Genomic DNA, 11,598 nt, shown 5'->3' with positions numbered 1-11,598 from the left:
GCGCGGGACCGGCGGGGCTGACACCGGGCGGCCGGGCCTATTGGTGAGTCATTTAAAAAAAAAAAAAAAAGGGAAAAAAAAAAACATTTAGATTTCTCCTAGAGCATAGGTAACTCTATAGGAATGTCTCACCCTTTTTGTGAGAAACCCCAGAATTTACAGGAGAAAGGGGGATGCACGCCCCATCCTTCGTGGGTAATTGTTTCTACTGATAAGCCATGCCCAATTTACAGATTTTACCCATAACTGACAATTTTGGCATCATTTTACAGCTCACCGGCTTTAAATGCTTAATTCTAGACCAAATATACAATGCTGCGTATCACAGGTGATGAGCCAGGGTAACTATGAGTCAAATACCTTCTCCTCCTGAAACCAGAAGGTTCAGAGCCAGCTGGCACCCACGCTTTTCCAACATGTTTCTGTTGTGTGTTTTTTTTTTTTGTTGCTGTTGGTTTTTTTTTTTTCCTCTCCGTGTGTTGGCACAGGAATTTATGGGCTGGACCAAATTGCAAATCCCCATGTCAGCTGTGTATTTCAGCTTTTAATCAGCAACAAAGAAACATCCTCCCTCGGCACATAATGACGAGGAATTGCTTGGTTTCACAGAATAATGTGGAATAATTAACTTTATAGCCCATTTGTGGATCTGCGATGTTGTTTCTGGATGCCCAGAGGTATTTTATTTTTTTCCCTTCTTGTAACTCCACCACTTTCCCCTTTCCCCTCATCCTTGCCACAGGTCTCTGAGCTGGTTAATGACCTTTCTCTGCCCTTTGCCACACATCTGCACACTTTCCAGATCTTATTATGTAGTTTTTATTGCCTAATAGTTGCAAAAGTCTCTGTCTTACACCATTATGAAAGGCTGTTGCAGGTGTTGACAAGGACTTTACAAACACAGATAATTATGATCGAGCAAATGTATGGATCAACATTCACATTTCTCAAACACTGTAATGAGGAAATTCAGATAGTACTAATTATCTGTTAAATAAGCAACATAATAAAGGTTGTATACGAGTCCTGCTGTAAAACATCAAAATCAGCCCAAACCTTCCTCTTCAAGAGTCTCAAGCAGTGTCTCAGTCTGAATACTGAGGCAAGTGATATGGAATTTTTTTCTACCAGACACGTTCAAAACAACAACAAGGAGATGGAAGAACACTGCAGGACCAAGTCAAATAACAGAGGGAAGTATTTTGTTGTACTATCTGCACTGGAATAAATCTACAACAAATAATTGACTAAAATATCCACAGATTTATTTTTTTTTTTTCTTTTGCCTGGAAATCTTTGTACTGCCTTCCTTCATAAATTAATGTAATGACCACTGTGTTTGCAAATTTGCTTCACTTAACACCTCTTTTGCTCCCTTTTGGATTTCTATAAAGTCACAGAACAACACTGATGTTTAGTCTGGAGCACAAACGTAAAACCTGGATAAGCTGAATAAGATCTTTTTGCATCAAGTCAGAAAGGACGCAAACACTGGTACTTTTATATGAAAATTATGTGCTGCATTTTATATACCATTCCAGATGGAACAGAACCCTACCATGTCTCTGCACATTTCCTCGCATGAAACAGAAAAATTCGTAAATGTTCTGTATTATTCAGATACCCATATACTTCCTTATGTAAAACTGGAAAAACATGTCTGATATAAATGACCTACTGTTGATTTGAGTAGACTTTGGTTACTCAATGAAATGGAAAAAATTATTTGTTAAAAGTCTGTGCTGCTCTCCTTACTTAAAAATCCTGTTCTGAAGCTTGGTTTTCTACATTGTATGTCCTTGGCCTTCAGTACTTTTCTTAAGACTGTAGCTACTGCAAGATTTTTTTTCTTTTTTTTAAGACTAAAACGTTAAAGGTTGTTCCTATGAATGTTGTCATCTTAGGTTTATACAGTGAGGTCCCTGTTATGCAGCTTAGTGTCTTCTGCTGTTCTGAACACTTCATCTGATTTTCACATACACTTTCTGCATCTCCTGGTGCTCCAGAGCACCTTTCGTTTCAGGCCTTCCTTTTCCTTCCTCGGTTTCTTGTTAAAAAGAAACAGAAAACCCTTTTCATCCCCATCTGAGTAACTGCTTTCCCATCACGGGTCCCTCACTTTGCGTCTGGGCTGCCTTCCACCCCGCAGCACACACTGCCAGACAAGCTCTTCATTCAGTTAGTGGTTCAGAGCAGCATTGTGCAAATCAAAACAAGTTAAATGACAGATGGCTTGTGCCAATTTAATGAAATGTCTAGTCACTGAGCAGCCTCACTCTTGTAAACTACAGTAATGAACTAGCCATTGTACTGGCTGCAGTAATGAGGAGGCGCAGGCAGTGTGGCTGAACCCCTGTTTTGCAGGCTGGGCACCAAGGAGACCTAAAGCAGAGACACCTCCTTCAGCTCCTGAGCTGGCAGCCGCCCCGCACAATCCAGTCACACACGGTAGTTGCTGTTTTTCTCCACTGCCATCTCTATAAATGTATTGCTTTCTTTACTGCTTCATGTCATACATATTTTCCCCTGGTGTTCATGGTATCTCCCCATACCCTTTGTGGTTCAGAGTGAAACCAAACACTGTTAAGAGACCTGAGTATCACACGTGCTACACAAGAGGGGTGTCATCGCTGTCACCATAGTAAAATGGGGGTGGCATTCCCACTTCTCCGTAATATTCTGCAGGAAAAAAGTTCTAATGAGGTTCGGTTGCTCATTTCCATCTGTGCTGTGTACAGTGTCTGCATGCATCTCTGCATTTTCTGTACGTGTTATGGATTTGAATATTGCTGATGCAAGTTTACTAAATTTATACGACCACGAGTCAATCCTCAGATACCATGGTGATAACCAATTACAGCCATCAATCAAACTCCCACTACAGATGATAGAAGTGGCCCCAGTGACTTCAGCAGGGGAAAGATCCTTGTAACATTTACAGAGGAGCTCAGAGACACAGTTCAGTGCCACAGTTTAAATAATAATAATAATAAATAATAATAATAATAATAATAATAATAATAATAATAATAATAATAATAATAATAATAATAATAATGATGTCAGTAAAGCTAAATACTTTCTGAAGCATCTTTGAAACTGAGGCCCTAAGTGACACAGGAAACACTTTCAAAATATGGCTCTGGGTTCATTTTTTGCCTGAGTTGAACTGAATGCTAGTCCTGGTCTGTCCCCAGTGCTGAGCAACAGAAACAGAGTTTTTATAAGAATCGCATGTGGGTGTGGTTTTGTATGAATATGCTGATCATATTTGATTTCTCATGGGAACCAGCATAATTTGCTTCATTCCAGTCAAATGGTATTATACTAAAAGCCCAGTTCTTGGTTCATTAAGATTTTTGCCATTGACTTCAGTGCGAGCAGAAAGTGCTAAATTTCCAGTATTATTACCTATTACTGCAAAAAAGCCTTCTTTCACATTCACATTAATTCTCTAGGATGGTAAAGACACAGTGAAAAAAAGTAAGAGGAAATGCAATTTTACAAATTATTTATCTAACTCGAAATTAATTTAGAGAAAGAGAACTAACACTAAAGAAGAGTTTGAAAACATAGGAGGAGGATGAAAATCGGATAAATTCAGGGATATCTGTCTAAAGTTACTCAGATCATAAATTATTTTCAGATTTTACCTTTCAAATTAGCATGCTGCTTGCACAAATCAGTCCATGCCTGTCACATGGCTGTATATGCTGCTGCCTTCCAGAAGAATGTGCAGCATGAAGAGTTTGTGGTGTTATTGACCAAGTCAGCTTGACAATTATTGATTTTTAATTTTTTTTTTCCATCTCTTTTCTGACTGCGGCAATTTTTCAGAGTAACTTAGTGAGGGGACAGATCTCTACAGCCCTAACCCCTTCCATGTCCTTCTGACCAGAGGCTTTGCATCAGAGAAAGCATGCAATGCACCCCTGGGCACGAGGTGTTAGTGAAGGCTTATCCCAAGCGTGGGTCGAGCTGGGGGAGCTGCTCTTGGTGCCAGGACTAGAGATGGAGAGGTCGGAGAAGAAGGTGATGAAGAGTTTCAGAGCGCATCGTCGCGGCAGTGTCCACTGCCCTGCCCAAACCAGCACTGATGCCTACCTTACTCTCAGCAGCAGCAGCAAAACTGGCTTCCCAGAAACAGGCAAAACAGTGTGTCTACAGTCTGCTGTGCCTACCATGCCAGTGCACAGATCCTGCATCAATACATTGCATACAGCGTTCAGCAAAACTTATTCCAAAACTTCCAAGTGATGGAAAACCTCCTGTTTGCCAGCAAGATAAAACATCCAAGTGAGAAAAATAGTAGCCATCCCATTAAATAACAATCACCTTTTTAGATAATTGCCCTTTCATACCTTTGTATTTAGCTCCTAGGTGCAGCGATCAACAACCAGCATCGGTACTTTTCAACCCTTTGCACACCAGGATACTTCAGCACTTCACGAGAAAGCAACCTCTTTGGTACCATGACACACTGAATGTTCATAAATGATGACTTTTTAGTGATTCTTACTTCACTGTATGGAGGGATGCTTTATAAAATTCAGAGACTGACAAACATGACTATGGCTGTATTCATGTTCCAAGCCACCTGGGTAAATGAGCCTTAAAAGTGAAGCCCAGCCAAGTTTTTTTTTAGCTTGAAGATTCCCCTTTTTTTCAGAGAAGCCCTGTTTCAGCCACAGTGTTGTGTAATGATTAACTATACCACCCACTCACAGGCTATATTAATCATAGGTGAGCTCCTTATGGATATTGCAAAAGATTTATTCTCCATGCTGTTCTACTTCAAAATGCCAGCTGAAATTCAGATGGGGTGAACAAAGCTGTGTCCTTGAATGTGTTACAGGCCCTAGTGCTTCCTTACAATTGATAGTCTTATTTCTGAAAGCATATTAGTTAATTTGCTTCACCACGACTGAGAGCACAGGGAGAGACTAAGCAGCTAAGGAGACATATGAGCAAAGGGAGTTAAAAGAGGTTAGTTTCTTCGTCATGGGACTGGCAGGAGCTGAGGACATCAGACCATGGTCTGTTGCTCTATCAGGTCACTGAATCCAGTGGTGGCAGCACCTTCCATAACAGAAGACCCTCCCCAGAAGACACCTGTGGTACACATCATTGGCAGTTCAGCCCAGACTGATGCTGACCTGGGAACCTCATTAAAGTCCCTAAAAGAAATGCCCAAGGTTTTATGAAAGTAAAGCAAAAGTAATTAAACAATTGGCAGTATGTCTCCCTTCACAGCACCAGTAAACTTCCCAGTGCTGAGAAGCAAAACAAAGTGTTAAACGACTCTAGAAATGGAAGAATCAGAGGCAGTTAAAAGGAGGAATTTGTTGTCATGGAGAATACATTAAATATTGACCAGAAATTGTTTTCCATTGGTTCACAATTAAAAGGGGAAAAAAAAAAAAAAGTTACTGAATTGGATAACTGCAAAAAATGCAGTTAAAGAGTTTAAAGTTTTTACAAGTCTGTTAAACAGCAACCTATGATCATCTCCTCCTGTAGACTTCCCCCCAGCATGCTGTTTTTCCAGTTTCAGGGGAAGAAGAGAGTTCACCCACAGAGACTCAAGACATTTCACACCACCTCTGACCTGTGCTGGACCTTGATTCTTCACAGGTCCAGTATACCTGCAGAAACTCTCCTGAAGCAAACGACAAATGAGACCCCACCGTACAGTCGGTGTCACTCACCTGAGTCCTGTCACCCTTCCACCGGTGTCCTTTATGGACTTCACTGCAACAGTGCAGCAATAAAACCATCCTGGGCATTTCTTGACTTACACCATGAGCAGCACTATATTTAAAAATTGGATGCCACTCTAAAATCTAAACAATACTTCTACATTGGCAGAAAAGCAGTCAGAGGGTCAGCATGCTATTTTATTGCTACTGCGACAATTACTATCCTTATTGTAAACTGAGCTTGTTCCTTAAAGCACACAAACACAGAAAACAGTAAGAATAACAAAAAAAAACAAGCAAGTGGCATTGCTTTAGTATCATCGCCCCAGAAAAAAAGATGACTCTCACTGATCATCATTTAAGATGAGATAACAGAGAAACCTCACTCACTGCTAATTCAGACTTTACAGTAGGGCTCAGCTTGTCACAGTGTGCAGCTTTCTTCCCTTTGATAAGGTCAGTTTGCCAAAAAGAACAAAGTGCACATGAGTAATACATTACTCAGACACTTGTATATATACATTTATTTTTTTTTTTAACCAGGTCTCGCTATTCAGACAGGTACGGACATGGCAGCATGATAAAAAGGGTCATTTAAAAGACTTCTCAGAGGCTCTGTACTGTGAAGGATTGGATTTTCACTTGAATGCCTACATTTTCACATCTTTTTCTTTACAGAAATATTATTTTTGAATATCAGGCTGCAACTTGGTGTTTCCTTATGATGCTGTCTAGGAATATATAACATATTAGAGCACGTTTGTCCTGGGGGAGAACCACAAGTAACTCAGAGGTGCATGATTATGATGATCTACTCCTGCCTGGCAGCCTCCTCCAGGTCTGCTCAGACGGTGCTGGTACAGAATGGCCAAAGGAATTCACAATTTCTGAAATCACTAGTTCCCAGATGTATTCACAGGACTGACTCTCAAAATCATTGGGCCTTCCACATGCTGGCAGAATCCTGTCTCTGATCTGATTTTTTCCCCGCTACTCTCAGCAAGTTTAAGTGTTAAAGGGCAACATTTAAAAGATACCTGCATGCAAATTTGTTTTGCCAATTATTAGGCCTAGCATAAAGGACACAGCCAGCATAAAGATGAACCAATAACCAAATTGTATTTGATACAAAAGGGTCAGTCCATGGGTGAGCGCTGGGGGTACAAACAAGTCAGATTATATATAATTGACATCAATCCCACTGACCCCAACAATGACACCGCACGACCAACAGTGGGTGGGATAAATGGTGACATGCAGTCTCCCATAGAAGAAGGGACGGGAGACAACCGAGTCAACAAACCAAACACATCAGACCAAGGAAGCCACACACTGTATCTCCACACAGCACACATTTACAAAAGCCAGACCTGCCTGGAGCCCAGTCCCAGGGAGGCGGGAGGTCCTTCCCCAACAGGGAGCTCTGCACAGGGCACCCACCTCACACACAGACACTGCCCCTCCTGCAATGGTCCCAGCTTTATCCCCAGGTGGGACACCTGACCTTGGGTTACTGACTGCGGGACCTCTGGGGCTCCTTTACCCAACGGCTCTGTCTGCCAGGCCCCACCCTGGAGGGAAACTCACCCCCCTTTGGGAAGGGCTGTGGGAATCACCCATGTGTCAACCTTGATTTGGGGCTTGGGGCTGAAACCCCAGCATTTCAAAATTGTAGGAATTATTGTGGGCTTGCATTTGTGCACACTTAACAACATGGTAAGGGGAAGTAGCTCCTTGGTCCTGTTGGAGTATTTACTCGATATCTGAAAGTACAGGGTGCTGCACAGACACCAAGGACATCTGAAAAAGAGCATATGGATAAATTTAGGAAAACTTGTGGTTTTTTTCAGGTATTGTAACTCGTCCAAAACAAGTTTTGGTGACTTTTACAAAGGTGAGTTCAGTTTCATCTAAAGGGGAGGGATGGTTCTGGTCTGATATGGGCAATGGTCAGCATATCTGATCAAACTGGTCGTGTTTTTACAGCAAGTTGTACAATGTTTACTGTTTTCCTATGAAAAACCTGAAGCAGGATTCTGGACACCAGAACAGATGAAAGATTCACCCAGTCCCCTGCAACAGCTGGTGGGACAACCCCCAGAGACGTCCCTCCCCTGTGTTAGCAGTGATGGTGGCTTCACCTTCTCCTTCCTTGCAGAGTCCCCCTGTGCTGAGCACTGTGCAGATGTACAGGAAAAAAAAAAAAACAAACAACACCTTGTCATTTCCTTCGCAGGACACTTGCATACGAGTTGAAAAGCTGGGCTGAGCTTCATTGTTCCGAACTTCCATGACGTGATGGAAAGGCTGTTTAAAGGAATGAGCCTTTTCATTGCTTCTGCAATAACTTTTGTATAATGTTCAGTATCACCTTGAGTTAATGTTGCACCACAATATTTACTTTTAACAGGGTATTCTAGATACTTACACTGTGAACTTCTGCAACAATTTTAAGTACGGTGATGGAGCAAGCCCAGATTGTCACAGGGTTCATTTCATGTGTGAAATTCAGATCCATGCCTGCTTGTTTCCCAGTATAAGAAATTTCTTCCAGGATTTTTTTAGCCCTATTTTTCTCATACTCTATTTTAAAACACAGAAGTAAAAAGAAGGTGACAACCAGGGTCAAGTAGAGAAGGAGATCCTAACAAACAATGAAATAGAAGCACTGTAGTTATGGCAAAAAGGGAAATTAAAATGCCACTGCTTTCCTGAAATGTGAATATATATATGAGTTATTACTTTTATTTATTTAGGCAATCTTTAACTTTTTCCTTCTAACAACCTTTCTCTTCATGAAATTCTTTCTCAGGTGCTTCTGTTTGCTATATGGTAAGCTTTAGAATGACTGCAGAAGGATGTCATAGATGGAAAAGGACTTGAAACTATCTTCTGCTCTAATATAGGCCTTTCATCCCTTAAAGGAAGATGTCACCTTTAAATAAAATTACATACATTTAATAACCCTTTACAAACATCTTATACATAGGAGGCAGGACAACTAAGTAGCAAAATATCTGCTGTTAAGAGCTTAAATACATGCTGTTGATCTGTCACATGTTAAAAAAAAGGCTTTCCTGGATTCTTTTATCTCAAGTTCTGATTCTCTGAGGCTTGACAAAATTCAGGAGTATTCTGGTCAGTATGTTTTCTAATGAATTACCCATCCTTGTTGTAGGACATTTTTGCAGTACAATTACTTTGAGCAACCATAGCCTGTTCCAGGACAGCTGGGAGGTAGAGTCTGGCTGGATGCAAATGGATGAAGAGCACAGGACCACCAAGCACGTTGTGTCAGACCGAAGTTCACCTAACACTTCAGAGCATGGCTGGCAGCAGACTCTTGAGGGGCAAGACCATCAGTAGTGTGACCTTTTCCTCCTCACAGCCAGGCTGTCCCTTGTCACCTCCCAGCATCTGGCAGCCACTGGCTCTGATCCTCTTTTCCAATTATTCCCTGCTTGTTTTCATACCCTTTCTAGAACAGAGTGCTCAGAAGTGCATTAGATGTTCAGCATCAGGGAGTACCCGTGAATTTGCACAGTGACATTAAAAAGCTTTTTTGTGTTTTTTAGTCTTGCCCTAATTAGTTGCATCCTAGCACTGAACACCAGTGTCAGTGATAATGTAAATCACAATGAGTACCCGACCCAGACTCCCTTCCTTCCTTCCTTCCTTCCTTCCTTCCTTCCTTCCTTCCTTCCTTCCTTCCTTCCTTCCTTCCTTCCTTCCTTCCTTCCCTCCTTCCCTTCCTCCGTCCTTTTTAATGACCTGATCTGCTCATCTACGTGTACGATAGTTTATGCCATACAAAGGGGACGTTGTGAACGCTGATTTTTCTACATTCCACATAATCAGCTGATTTTTCTACATTCCACATAATCAGCTTTCGAGGAACATTAAATTATTCTATTACTGTATTTACTTTGGCAGGTTTTCTACAGTCTCAATTTTATTTTAACATGATGTTATACTGTACTTATTCGCAAATTCCTCTTGTATTCATTATTGCTCCTTTATAATTCTGAGGTTATTTGGACTTCCTTTTCCTTCACAAGAACTAGTACTGTAAAGAATTTCTTTATAAACTCAAGTGAACTGTCTGTTTCTCCCTTATTTATCCATAGCTTCTTGCATCTCCATTTTGCAGACAGCTCTGCACTTGACATCTGTTACATTCCAACCAGCTTTCAAGCTGTAGCTCATTTCAGTTCTTTCTTCTGTATACTGTACTTCCCCAATACGTTCTTGTCCTTACGTAATTAAAGTGGTTAGCCCTCCAACCCTGTGAAGTTGTCCTCCAGGGTGGTTACCAAGAAGGAAGGTCTCACCAAGATAAGCGATTAATTTTATGCTATTTAATATCTTCATAAATGATCTGGAAAATCTGGGTGAATGGTGACATGACAAAGTATTTCAGCACTGAAAAATTTTTCAGGGTATTTAAATCCAATGCTGATTGCAAAAACTTCTGGTAGGAAGGTAGATGCAAATCATGGCAAAGTAATGCAAATCAGGCAAAAAAGAACTGCAATTGCGTGTGTACAGTGATGATGTTTTTGCTAAACATTATGACACAGGAGTGTCATAAATTTGGAGTCAGTACAGAGTCAAAACCATAAAGAATATATTTAGAGCTACTATGAAAATAATAACTGAAGAACCCAGAGAATATCATTAAGCCATAGCTCAAGTTTTTGCTACTCCTGTCTTGAATATTCTGTGAAGTTCTGATTCTTCCATCTCAAGAAAGATGCAATAGAACTAGGAGAGATATTGAGAAAGGGCAAAAAGTATGATCAGATATGAAACAGAATCTGTATGAAAAGAGATTAGACTGGGATTCTTGGCTTGGGAAAGAAGCCTATAAAAGTAGGAAAGATACAGAGAAAATGAACATGAGGCTGCAAACTGTGATTACTTACAACATAACGAGCAGCTCAAGGGAACTCTGAGATTCACTTCTGTGGGGGAGTGAACGCAGTGTTCTGGAGACTAATTGTTAAAAAAGGGTTAAAAAAAAAAGGATTGAACAAATTAATGGAGGCCAAGTTCACTGACAGCTATGAAACATAACAGTCTAGATGCAACCTCTAAATCAGAATATTCCTAAATTATTGTTTTATCTCTTATGCTTTTAATAGTATCTTTAAGCATTGGTAGTAGGATGTGCCACCATCTGTGCTGATTAATCTATACAATTAGTTTGATACACCTCAGCCTGTGCTTTCTCCATGCAACCACAACGCGACTGTGCAGCATTCTCTGTGATGCCATTCTGTCTTGTACTCCATATGTTTATGGAGTTGGTTGTTTGTTTGGGTTTGTTTTTTTTGTTTGTTTTTTTTCAGGTGAGAAGCCACTGCTACTGCCATTCTCCTCTTCCCTTGCTCTTTGTGTGTGCTGCACCTCTACCTCCGTGCGGCGGTGCCAGGCTGTTGCTGACAGTTAGTTAGCCCATGTTTACCAGCTTGAGCTCTATGCTGTGTCTCACCTTTAAGGTAATTTTTTTGGGGTAAAGAATCAATCACAGAAAAGTCTGTCTCTGTAGAGTTTATGAATTCTGTTTGGTCTTGGGGAACTCAGTGTATGCATTTCAGACTGGAAACACTGCTCTGAAAGTTGGGTTTGCCTGCATTTTCTATTATTACCATGGCTTTTTGCTTCCAGACTGATCTAGTAAGGGAATTTCAGTAAAGCCAGGGTGATCTTGTTCTGCCAGTGAAGCTGGTTTTGGACAGAGCTACCACCCCTTCCAGAAAGAATTACTTTCAAGGCTGAATAGCAGAAGTAACTGAATTAGTTATCTAGTGATGGCAGGCTTAGTAATTCCTGTCATTCATGTGTTTCCTAAAAAATACACTCAACAATCTGGAAAAGGAGATCATAACAAAAAGAA

The sequence above is a fragment of the Athene cunicularia genome (genome assembly GCF_003259725.1).
Source record: "Athene cunicularia isolate RWA chromosome Z unlocalized genomic scaffold, athCun1 chrZ_part3, whole genome shotgun sequence".
Lineage (NCBI taxonomy): Eukaryota > Metazoa > Chordata > Aves > Strigiformes > Strigidae > Athene > Athene cunicularia.
Note: the sequence above shows the minus strand (reverse complement) of the source record.